The 12,828-nt window shown below is 45.7% G+C and overlaps 1 pseudogene; it reads left to right on the top strand.

Annotated features, from left to right (window-relative positions):
* Positions 1–9,613: 9,613 nt before the first annotated feature.
* On the top strand, positions 9,614–9,681 carry LOC149869553 (U5 spliceosomal RNA; annotated as a pseudogene).
* Positions 9,682–12,828: the final 3,147 nt, after the last annotated feature.

The following is a 12,828-nucleotide window of genomic DNA, read 5'->3' as shown; positions in this document are numbered from 1 at the left end:
CTCAGCCCCCCACTCTGCTCTGCCTTCATGATCAGGAAGAAGGGGGCTGGGAGACCCTTATCTCCCAACCCAAGCTCCACAGTCATGGGGCTCAGGCTAGGAGAGCCTTATCTGGGAGACCCACCCACCCCCAACAACAGGGCCTGGGCTGGGAGACAAAGGTCTCCCAGCCTGAGCCCCATGACCACAGAGCCCAGGCTGGGAGCTCCCTGCTGCTGGGCACAAGTAATCCTGTTCACCCTTCATCTCTGTGTTTGTAGGCTGGGAGTTTGTTCCCAGACCCCGCTCAGTGATTGTGGAGTGAGGCTGGAAACAAGCTGCCCAGCCCCAACTCTGCAATTGCAATTGCGATCATGGAGCAGAGGCTGGGAGCTCCCTGAATGGGGACATTTCCCTGCCCAGCCTGGAACTGACTGGGACCTACCCCTGACTGAGACAATTCCCAACCATCCCAATTCCCAGGCTGCACAGGGAAGTACATGCAGCCTGGAGGTGGCTGAGGACTATCCTGTTTTGGGCAGTCCCCAGCCAGCTCTGCAGCCCAGGGCTGGCTGGGAACTGTCCCAGTCAGAGGCAAGTCCCAGCCCCATGCTCCACTCAGGTGATTGAGGCACAGGGCTTGGAAAGAGCTTCAGGGGTGGGGTAGGTCCCAGCCCCCTGCTCCAATCTGCCAGTGGGACAGCTAGCTGTGAGCTAGCTTCTAGCCACCCCACCAGCAGATTGGGGCAGATGGATGAGACATGCCCCTCCCCTGCAGTTCTTTCCAAGCCCCAGGCCCCTGATCAGGGAGCCAGGGCCAGAAGCTCCCTGCTGCCAGGCCAGGGGGACATTGTCCCCACCCCATAAGCAGGCAGCCCCACCAGCTGACCCAGTGCTCCCTGCATGGAGCTTCCCCTGATGGCTGCAGGGCCCATTGCAGGTCTGCAGAGAACTGGTTGCAAATCTTCTCCTGAATCACTACATGTGTAGACACCTGCCCAAAAACCCTTACTGTGTAATAGCTTACATCAGAGTAAATCTGGGCCAGAACAAATATGTAGATGCACCCACAGTGTGGGAAAGAGATGTGCCTCAGTTTGCTAGTTGTTTATTACTGAAGAAAATTTGTTTTTTACTAGAACCCATTGAATGTTAAACTTCTGAAAAAGTCCCTCTTCCTTCTCTGTAAAAATACACAACAAGCTGGGAGAAGAAGAGGCCAGGGGCAAGTAACTAGGATGGATGGGCTGGTACTTGGTGTTTGACCAACAGCACATCACCCTCCAAGAGAACTAGGTTACAACTTTTAGGGGAGAGAAGGGTAAAGTCCCCAGTGCTTTAAGTCCCTGGCTCTACAATGAAAACCAGGGACTTCTCTATGTAGGAGCTGGACAGCTAGGGGATCCCTGATGCACTATCCTCCTGAAAATGCTGCAGGGTTGCAGATGGGGCAACAGAAGTAGCCTGCTCCATGGTGAGGGCTGCTGACACTCCCAAGACCTCTGAGGAACCCCAGTATCCTCACTAATGGGCCCTAGATCCTCCCCACCCCTCTCTGGGCACCCCACCCATAGGATCCCCATGGCAGATGTTACACCCCCTAAGACTGGAATTGGCAGATCCCTCTCCAAGCTGGGGCTGGAGAGGTCCTGTTGAACAGGATGATGGGTGTCATCTTAGGGGTGGGATCGGCTACATTGTACTTGAGTACTTGAGACCTGAAGTGCTGAGTGTATATTGGCAGCAACAAGAGCCTCCAGCATCTTCTCCCTGCTGCCATGTCATCTCCACCAGGCATGTCTCATGTATTCTGCAGATGGGCAACAGCCTGTCCTTGAGCCTCTGCCTCAGTGCTTTCCCTTCCCATGGGCAGGTGGTGTTCCTGAAAATAGAGGTACAAGGCACTGTGACTTTTTAAAACATATCAAACCTTTCTGATCACGATCCCAGGCTCCCCTTTCACTAGCACAGGAAGGCCCTGCAGCTGACAGGGCTCACAGCAGGGGCAGTGCTCTCCCCTGGGAGCCCCACAGCTGACAGGGCTCCCAGCAGCAGCATTTTTCCCACTGTCCCTGCTGTAAGCCTCATCAGCTGCAGGGCTTGCAGAGTGGGCAACAGTGAGACTGCCACTGCCACTGTGAGACTTGTCAGCTGTTGGGGTGGCAGCAGGTAGTGCACCCCTGTGTCTGGGAGCCCCTCAGTTATTAGGGTTCCCAGCCACAGGGGGGGCACCTGGCCACACAATCAATTAATGGCACGATAAGAACAAGCTACAAAGTTATTGCACATTTTTTGTGGAATAACTTTGTAGTTTATTGCTTGTTTTGTCACACCATGAACTGGATGAATGTGTAGTTGGGTCACAACTTAAGGAGTAAATAACTGGTTAATTATGCTGTAATTGTAATGTTGGTATAGAATGTAACTACCCACTTAAGAAATAAAGATTTCTGAGTTTTATTGCTTATAATTGAAGATGACTCCTAAACTGTAGTGTGTTAAATTAAGTTATATGTTAAGTATTTTACCTTTGAATTCCCTTGTTATTAAAAAAAAAGTGTAGTGCTTTCTCTCTTGGGTTATACACAAATTAAACTGAAATAGTGTATAATATACCTGACATAAATACTTTGGAGTTCTCCAAGTCCTTTTCTCCTTGAAAAAATAATCTATCATCAGTGAAGAATAGTCCAGTTCTGGAAACTAAAGCTTGCCCTTACGGCACTCTGTCTTTATTTTATGGCCACTTAAGCAATTCTCCCAGTATTTTATTGCCACCTCTATATTTGTATGTTACCTGTTAAAGATTCACATCTGTGAGAGCAGTAGAGGAAATATTTTATTTTTATCCCTTCACTCTTCAAACTTCTACAATTAATACCATCAATTAAGCAATCTGTTCAAACTTCTTCCTACTGTTAGATACTCCCCCTCAGAAACATTCACTTTTACTTCCTCATACCCTTTTTTACCGATATCACACTGAACTTTTTATAAATCTAATAAACTTGTCTTGAGTTCTTCATCTAAGCTCTGGCAAAGAGGATGTGTATATGTTCACTCCATTCTTCCTCTTAAGGCAAATCTAGGTACATCAAAATTGTTATTTAATAAATACCAAGGTGTGCACAGGGTTTATAGGAGATTCAGTCCCCATACTGCTGTGATATACTGACATATGTAATATGAGGTGTTCTGTTCCATACAGTTTACATTTGTAACACACAAAACAAGGAAATACCATTGCCTCTCTTACCCAAATGATTAAGCAGTACTTGGAATCTTGCAAGGTTATTTCTGATTTGAAGGAATAAGACTAATTAGTGTAATTTAGGTACAGCAACCATGGGCTGTTTTGAGAGTAAATTTCTTACTGTTAGAGAGGTCAGGTAGCTGGAGCAGTTGACTGGAATGTGGGAGATTGGTGTTTTATTCCTGGATCTGCTGCTGGCTTTGGACAAGACACTTTCCATTTCTGTGCCTCTATTTTTCTTACTAATGCACTTCATGATATATAAAAGAGACATTTTTATTGGAAATGTATCAGCTCCACCAGCAGCTCACCTATTTAGCAAAAAAGCTGGTAGTAATGTTTGCTTTTCTCTGTTTAAGTCATTTTACCTAGTGGAAGATAAAGTGCTGGTCTGAATCAATACCATTAAGAACCTCAGAAATGTGTTTAACATTTCACTGTGCCTATTTATAAAAATTGTGGTGCCCTTTAAAACTTTCATGGAAAAATGATTTATTGCTGCATATTTTTATGCTAACCTGCCCACTGTTACGCTGACCACTGTGCTACAGAAATCAGTGGTTTTCAAAGAAGGAGTTCTATCAGGCAGCAAAACAAAATATTTTTTTAATATGGAAACAGAGTACAAGTGAGTCAACTTTCAAATGGAGAAAGACAAAAGTGAGTTTAGGACTGCCATGCTTCTAAAGACAGACCTGGATGTAGCACATGTTAGAATACCGGCATGGTAACTTCTATTGTCTTGAAATACCCCTATGGTCATTTTATTAGCAAAGATCATGAAAGAACAACACACTCTAGCCCTGCTGTGCCTTCATAAAAAGTGGAAATAATGAATGGAATAGAACACATTACATTGACATGACTATATCTGTCATTCCACCAACTCAGAGCTAGGGACAGAAATTATGCATAAACTGGTAGAAGTGATAGGAAACCAGTTCAAATCTGTAACACAACAGAAGTTCAGTGCATGTAAACTGCTTTCAAAATGGCTGAAACCAGTTTAAGACAAACCTGGAAGGCTATAGTAACAGACTGAACTGATTTAACTTAAAGCAGCTTCTTGAAATGCTGTCCCAGGTCACCTCCCAATTCAAGTTAACTTACCTCCAGCATCCCAGGATGCTTTGTAGTTCTCCCATACTCCCTACCCCCCCTTTGCAGAGTGGGTGGGCTAGTCTTGCCCCAAGGATCTATCTGCTCCAGCCCAGCAGGAAAGTGTACCCTAGCACCCCCCCCAGCTTCTGGCCTGGGTCACCACAGGCATATGACTGCATATCCAGAATCAAAAGTAAATATCTGCTCACTTTCTTAATCAGTTTAAACTACACATCTTAGACTAAATTGTGAAGACTAAATCAATTCAGCCTCAGACTTTTTTGACTGTCTGTATTTAACCTAGAAGAATACATGATTGCTTCTGGCAAGGTGTGTTTGCCACAGGTTACAAATGTTGTATGTAGGAAAAAGAAAAATTATTTGAAGGTCTAATGAGAGCCTACATTCTATGGACCTTGATGTTTTAATGAAGGAAATCACACTGAAACCTATATGATTACCCCACAGCATAGAAGAACCTGAAAACACACAGAAATAATCAGATTTCAGTCAAACTAGAGCTAAAGGCAGACTTGCAAAAACATTTACAATGATTTCCTTTGTCATTTGCCCTTTTATAAAGTTTTGCAGTTACACTTACCTCTTTAAGTCTTTCCCTTCTTGTGTCCATGATAATAAAGTACATACAATAATAAAAGGGTGTGCCCTCCTGGTCTCGAGGATGTGCTCATGTGCTGCCTTGGTGTATGCACCTGGTGTTGACCACTGCACAAGTTCCCGTGATCTATGGAGGGGTCCCTGGTTACCCCAGGGAAGGACCAGAAACTCTCCTGCCACAACTTTGATTGTACCTTCAGTGGTGGGTTCCGCTTCTGTGGACTCCCTCAGATTGGCTGCAACCCTTGGTGGGTATCCATAGGGCTCCACCTTCCCTACACCCCCTCCATCCGCCAGCCTCCAGGGTGGCCACTTGGTGTCAATGTGGCTTGCCCTCCAGTGTTGTCAATCCCTGCTCCTCTCATTGACTGGGCTACAGTTGTTTTCTCCCAGTCACTGTACCCTCAGGGCACTTTGATCTGCCCAGCTCTTCTGGCATATCTTTAATTATGCCCAGCTGATTGCCCTTACCTCAGGGCCTCTCTGTGCCATCCCCAGCAAAAAAAAAACAGAGAGAAAGAAAAAGAGCATTTAAACAGTAGGACAAAGGGGGAGGACTGTAGCCCATCCCCACTCATGAACAAGATGCTGGCAGCCCCAGCAGTCCTCCAATGTTGTTCCAGGTCCTCTCCCCTGCCAAGGACCCCTCCTGTGGGTCTGGTGCATTGCACGCCAGCACCATTTGCACCCAGCCTGGGAAGCACCCTCATCGTACATTCCCTGTGGTGCCTCCCTGGCATTCCTCCTGGTGCCGGCTTTTATTATGGCTGGGCAGCGTCCCGGGATGATGTCATCTATTCATGCCAGCTCCAGCTGGAAATAAACGCAGATCATGAACCGGATGGGTGTTTCATGCTGGTGCAGCTCGTCCAGCTCCCCTCAGCCTGAAATTGGTAAGTTTGCCCTGGTTTCAGGGCTTTTTGTATAGGGACAGGTCGCCCACATCCCAAGTCCTACTGCGAGAAGGGTTTCCTGTCCCCTGGTGACTGTCCCCCTGGGACAAAGGGTTTTCATTAAATAAAATATTCTTTAACCTGAAAATCCATTTCCATGTGGCATCTGTTGGAATTATGACAATTTTTCAAATTAAAAAAAAAATTACCAGTTTATAGAAGAAATAAGAAAAAACCTTCAAATAAAATGGAAAAAATTTGGGGGGGAAGGGGAGGGAACAATTTTTAAAAAAATCTTTGATGAATAATTCCACAAGCTAGCAGCAATTTACAGCAGTGGATCCCAGAATGAGGATTAGCGCGCAAAATGTTAGAATTGTTTTTTATATTGAGAGATATTGTATATAGTCAATAACAGAGGAAAATGTCATGTCTAATAATTCATTTGATTTCTGTGAGCCACCCCACATAGCATCTGAGCATATGGCATAGGATAAGTACAAATATGGGACCCAGCGTGTTGAATTGTCTACAATGACATCAACTACCTTATGCCATGTTCTACCCCAAATAATCACAACCAAGAGTCAGCCAAAAGTATCCTGTACTGAACTTTATAGTTGAGTAATGTCCCTGTCAGAAAGCACTCTAAGGATCCTTTCAGTATAAATGGCAAAGTAGGTTCTGAAAGGTAGTTAGCCATGTTAGTCTGAAATTAGGCAGAAGGCAAGGGAGGGTGTTACTTTATAGACTTGTTCAGAGAAGCATGAGCTTTCAGTGCCCCTCTGCTGCTTAGATTGGACAGAAAGGGTCCCTACTTGAAAGAATGAATGGACACCAATATTATATCAGTTCCAAAAAGACACAGAAGCTGATGGCAGAATGCTTTAACCTGGCTAGCCATTCCATCACTGACCTCAGAGTAGCTGTTCTTTAATAACATTTTAAAACTGACATTATTGTGAAATTGAAGAAATTATCCATAGACCAAATTTTGGTAAGTATGGTTTCAACAGAGGTTCTAGATTCTTATCCTACTACCTGGGTTAGCTTTTATAACTCATATGTCCCTCTGTGGCAGTCCTTCTCAACATTCATAGGCTCAAAACAGCCATCAGACTCAACGCACTCCTCTAGGATTTTTTTTTAATTGAGCAGCACCCCATTTCAAAAGCTAATTTATTAATCAGTGCTATCCTCCTTGCAGAGGGGCTAATCAGTGTGGGTCAGGAGAATGGCCAAACAGGGACAGCATAAACCTGTGATTATCTGCTTATCACCTCACATTTGGTTTTCCTCCTCAGACCCATCAGTAGATCCTGCAGTGCCCCAAGGTGCCATATCACTCCAGTTGAGAATCACTACTCCTATAGGTTCCTGCTTGGTATATCCCTTTGGACCTTTTCTACCCACCTTTACCTTTCTGTGCTGACTCTTTTCCTCTCCCTGTCCCTGTGTTTTAAATTTAAATGACTTTATTCCTTTCTATTTAATAGCCTTCCTCTCTGCAAGTCTATTCATAGCATCAGATGAAGTAAGCTGCAGTCTACAAAAGCTCATGCCTCTCTGAATGCTTTAGTTTATAAGCCACCTTGCCCTGCCTTCTGCCTAAGTCTGTACTCTCAATGAAAGTGCTTCAGATTATGTTATTTCATAGTTCATCAGAGGAGGTGTTTTATAAAGGTACCATCTTTTCCTCACATACAACATGTACCTTTTCCCAAAAAAGTAGCCCCCTAAAATTGGAGTGTGTGTATTAAACTGGGGAGTTTATTTTCTGTCCAGGGTGGAAGCTATGGTGTTACTAATCAGGTTGTATAGCAACTGTCAGGCAGGGAGTCAGTTTACTTAATGGCTCATTGTTCTTCACTCCACGAGTGTTAACAGTCCTCTTTCCTTGTTAATGCTCATGATGTTCCACTAATCAAGTTAACCTTTCTTAGGCAATTTTTGCTCTCTACTAGCTGCTCCTGGCCTCCCACTTCCTATTTCAAAGCCCTAGAAGCTTTTCAGCTCTCTTCAAAATCATAGACCCACCCATGCAAACCAGTCTTCAGCAGCAAGTAGAATTTCAGTTTTAGTTAAGCAGGAAAGAAAGGGAGGGAGAGTTGAAGATTAGACTCTGTACCTGCTCTCTGCACCCATAACTCTGGGAAAAAAATCTTTTTCTTCATTCTGTCACACCTGACATATTTTACACTAATTGAAATACCTGTGCAAACTTAAGGCTAAAACTAAAAGTTAGACCATTATAGTAATCTAGTTAAGAGGTGAAAATGTCACTGATCAGCTCTACTTTGTCAAGAAGTGTAATTTCTTAGCTAACAACAAACAAAAAAATTAGGCTGAGCTGTTGCTGATCTTTGGGAATCTAGAGGTCAAAATATTGGCTGTTTTTCTTGTATCTGCCTCTGGACTGACAGTGGACTGACAGCTGCTGAAGAGACATGAACCTGAGTCTCATTCACCTAGTAAAGACTCAGTATGTAAAGGTGATCTTCTTAGCTGACACCCAGGATTGACAAAGCTGCGAGAGCTCAAAATGCGAGTGCTATAAAATTCTCTTAAAATGCTGTAGCAACTCATATCCTGTGTGAATCTGCACAGAGTGGGACTTTTAAGACACACACACTCTGCCAAGTAGGTTACACTTCCACTTAAACTGCATATAATAGGGAATCCATTAGGAGCTGGAATCCAAAGACCAAGTGACTGAAACAGTATTTCTAGTTACCTTGAAGTCATGACACACCTGATATGGCACTGAATATTCGAGATGAGATGTGCCCTAGCACTGCAGTGACTCTATCAAGTAGGGCTACCCATCTGATGGATAGAAAATGGTATTTAGAGCTCTGCTTTTGGTAACTGGCTTGTAGGTAAAGTGGATATTGCCTTAGAACAATTGTCCAGGGTAACAGCAAGGGTTAACTGATTTCTGTTTGCAGTAAAGTCTCCTTCAAGGCCCACTGTGTCTGACACAGGCAAGCATCAAGCAGACACATAGGCTGGGAAATTGAAGACATGGGCCATGCTGTTCCATAACATGAGATAAGGAACTACGTTGCACTGGCCAGGTCACAGTGGCCAGCTGAAGAGCCCTTGGGATTTCTGGTTAAATTAGGGGAAGACCGGGAAAGCCCAAATTAGGATGTGTACATGTGATGAGTTTGTGAAACAAAGGAATATGCTGACAGGACAGAATGTGGGAGACCAATCAATGATGCCTGAGGAGGAAGTTAGAAAAGGAGAGACGGACTACAAAAGGGCTTTCAGAGCAGCAAAGGGTCCCTGAGAGTGGAACTTGAGGCCACCATGGACAGAGGGCATACCACCAGCCCGTCTCACCCACCCCATGGGGAGGGGGGCTTGGCTCCATGCTGCTGACATCTGACATTCAAGGGTACCTCAGAATGAAGCGCACATACTGGCCAGATGTACCTTGACTCTGTGATCCATGGGACTGGTAGATATAGACTTGTTTGCATTATTCTTATCTGCTATCACTCTGTATCAATAAAATTTGCCTATTATCAAACACAGAGATCATGGTTGGTCTGAGGGTTTGGGTCTGCTGAGAACAAGGTACCTGGGTCACAAGTCCAGTGCCAACACCATCCTTGGAATACAGAATAAATTCAAAATATTCACTTCTTAAGGGTAAAAACACATTTTGAGAAACATCCCCTTGTTTTTGTACTTCCCAAAAACACCTTGATAGCTGATAAGGAATAATATTGCTAGTATCATTTTATAATTAACTGTACTCTGGTTTCTCTTCAAGTTGCATAAATCATTCGCCTTTTACTAAAGATTTCCATGGAGAGGAACAGCTATATTTCATTGGTCTGTACCATGCTAGTCTATTCTCATTTACATTGCAGTAGTGCTTAGAAGCTTCAAACTAGCATCATGCTAGGTGCTGCATAAGAGCTCATTGCTACTCTGATCTGCATGCAGTATGTATTATATAGAGGATAAAAGGTTCAAGTGAACCACAGAGGGAGTGAAGTGATTCACTCAGGAAGTCATATAGTAGGCCAATAGTACAGGTGGGACTAGAAGGCTCCAGAGGCATGCTGCCTTCACATTTCTTATGCACTAGCCAATTGCCTATCATGAATGATAGATTTCAAAGAAGTGTTTACCCCGAAGGGTGGCCCTGCCCCTGCCCATTCTGTTGCCCCTCACTGGCAAGCCACAGCCTGCTACTTCCCCTCATTCTTAACCCACTGACCCCAGCCCTGTTAGTGCCCCTCACTCACCAAACTGCAGTACCCTGCCCTTCTGGGCCGTGATGGTGGCCCTCACTCCCAATCCGTAGCCCCTCACCCCCCATCCTTGCTGTTGCTCCTCACTCCTGACCCACAGCCCCCTGGCACTGCCAGTGACCTGCATTCCCAACCAATGGTTCCCTGTCCCCACCCCAGTGCCCTACACTCCCAACCCACTGACCCCAGCCCTGCCAGTGCCCCTCACTCACCAAACTGAGTACCCTGTTCCCCAGGGCCCTCATGGTGCCCCTCACTCCTGACCCATAGGCCCCCATCCCCATGCCTGCTGGTGCCTCTCATTCTTGACCCACAGTGCCTTGCCACCACCCCAGTGCCCCTCACTCCTGACCTGCAGCTTCCTGCCCCCCCAGCCCTGCCAGAGGGCCCCAACTGTGCCCGTCCTGTCCAGGCTGGAGCACGGTGGCTCCATCTCATGCAGGCAGCAGTGGAGCATGTCCAGCTCCAGTGCTGGCTGGAGGAAAGAGATGGGGAGGTTTGTAGCATCCCTGCCCTGGGATAGGGCCTGGCCACGGACCCTCTCCCCTTTCCCCACTACTTCCCTCCCTCTCCGGCCAGTGGCTGCTTAGCCCCCTGCTTCCCCCCACCCCTTTCCGCCGCTGGAGAACAGGCAACCCTCTCCTCCCCCCTGCCCTGTCACAGCTGCAGCTCCCACTCCTGCTACCCTGCCCAAATGTCCAGTATTTTGCTGTGCTCCAGGGGTGAGAGCAGGGGGAGGCGATTGGAGGCAGCAGGGAGCACCGCGTGGCTGCAGGCAGGTCCATGTGTGCTCCCTGCTGCCTCCCATCAGCCTCCCCCTGTTCCCACCCCCGGAGCAAAGGGAAATCCTGGACATTTGGGAAGATTCAAAAAACCCACCTGGACCACGATCAGAGGGCTTAAAAAGAGCAGGGACACTGTTTAAAAGAGCCTCTGTGGAGGTGAGGTAGAGGAAGCCCCCACACCAGAGGCTACAGGAGGAGGCAGTGCCAGCAAAGGGGCTCCTGTTTTAACTCAGCTGGCCCCCACATGCCTACCCCATCCACACAGCCAATCGACACGTGTAGTTGGGCAAAAGCATTACGGACAGACAGACAGACTAAGGCTTTTATTATATTGGAACGTTGACTGCTCTGAATAAGGAGTATAACTCAGAGTAACAGCAACAGTACATCTGTGGGAGAGGAATGCTTGTATGTAAGTTATGTAAATCCTGCTGTGAGCTTATCTAATATTCTCTTTTTAAATGATGCAAGGTTTTATAATGCCATTATTGGGAGGCTCCATTGAGACTCTTCAGTAAATCACCTCGACCACTATACATGGGAGTTTACTGTCCTTGGCTGGTTGATAGGCTCCTTCTCCAAAGACAGCTTTTCAAATACAGAAATATGTTAACCTTCCTCTTCCTACACCCTCACTCAGTTCAATGAAAATAACTTTTCCTTTTATGGGAGGAAGTGGAGGGATTCTTGATCTATAGAGCCTGATCACTATTACCTGTAAATACTCCAAAGAAAATCACTAGAGTACCCTACATTCCAGTTTTTCCAGCTAATCTTTTTAAAAAATAAATTGTAAAAAGCAACTGGGAAGAAGATTGCCATGCACATCTACTAAAGCAGAAGTTAGATACGTCTCTTCTCCTTCAGCTTCCTAAAGCCCACTCATCCCTAGCAGCAAAGTTCTATAGAAGCTGTCCATTCCCAAATCCTAGATGCTCCTCCCCAAAAAAACTCTTTAAAAATGCTAATCCATGCAAAAAATAGTGGAGATGTCAGCATAACTTCCCACAAAACTATGAACTGGTTGAGGAAATCCACATGGTCTTCATATCAGCCATCCCCTATCCTTCTCCCAAGGGCAGTATAGCATGCTCCAAGTATCAACAAATGGCAGCCAAAACAAAGATGGGCGGACTTGACTTCCAAGACAAGGAACACTAGGGGACAATAGAACGTCCCAAGTCTTAAACTGAGGAGCTCATGGTAAAATACCTTTGTAGGTTTCTACAGCTGGTTAAAATTTCAACTGATTTTTCTTGTAAAAAATGTCCTTCTGAATGAAAAGTTTCATAGACATGTATCTGCTTTGCTTAAAATTCAACTAGAAAGGTGTTTAAGATTCAGGATAGAATTCCAGGTAGAAACCACCACAGAACAGCCAGTAGGCTAGTAAAGAGTCCAGGATAGGCATCAAGTGAATGTATGACCCACAAAATGTAGAGTCAGTCTTTCTGACTTGATAAATACCGTATTTTTCGGACCATAAGACGCACCCAGTTTTTATGGCAGGAGAGACTATGTGTGCCGGTGGCCGGCCATTTTTATTGCCGGCTCCCGGCCACCGGCACGGGCGCTGGCTTCCGGTGTAAACAAGCGGCGGATGTCCTGCTCGGGCTCCGCCACCTCCGCGGGCAAGCTCCGCCCCGTCTCCCCGGGACACACACCTTCGGACCATAAGATGCACCCTCGTTTTCCCCCCACTTTTGGGGGGAAAAAAGCGTGTCTTATGGTCCGAAAAATACGGTAGTTCATCATTAACGAAAAGCTCTAAAAGGAAGCTTGGAAGCAAAACTGACAATAGTCTTGACAGTAGGTATTTAACTGGGGCAAGGAAGACCCGTACCTGGTCCCCATACTTGTTTGGAATAGGTACTTGAACTTGGTTCTCTTATAGCCAAACTGAGCAACTTAACCAATGGGCTACTAGC

The sequence above is a fragment of the Crocodylus siamensis genome, chromosome 3, assembly GCF_052110815.1.
Source record: "Crocodylus siamensis isolate JL-2025a chromosome 3, ASM5211081v1, whole genome shotgun sequence".
NCBI lineage: Eukaryota > Metazoa > Chordata > Crocodylia > Crocodylidae > Crocodylus > Crocodylus siamensis.
This window is presented reverse-complemented; position numbering and strand designations above follow the sequence as displayed.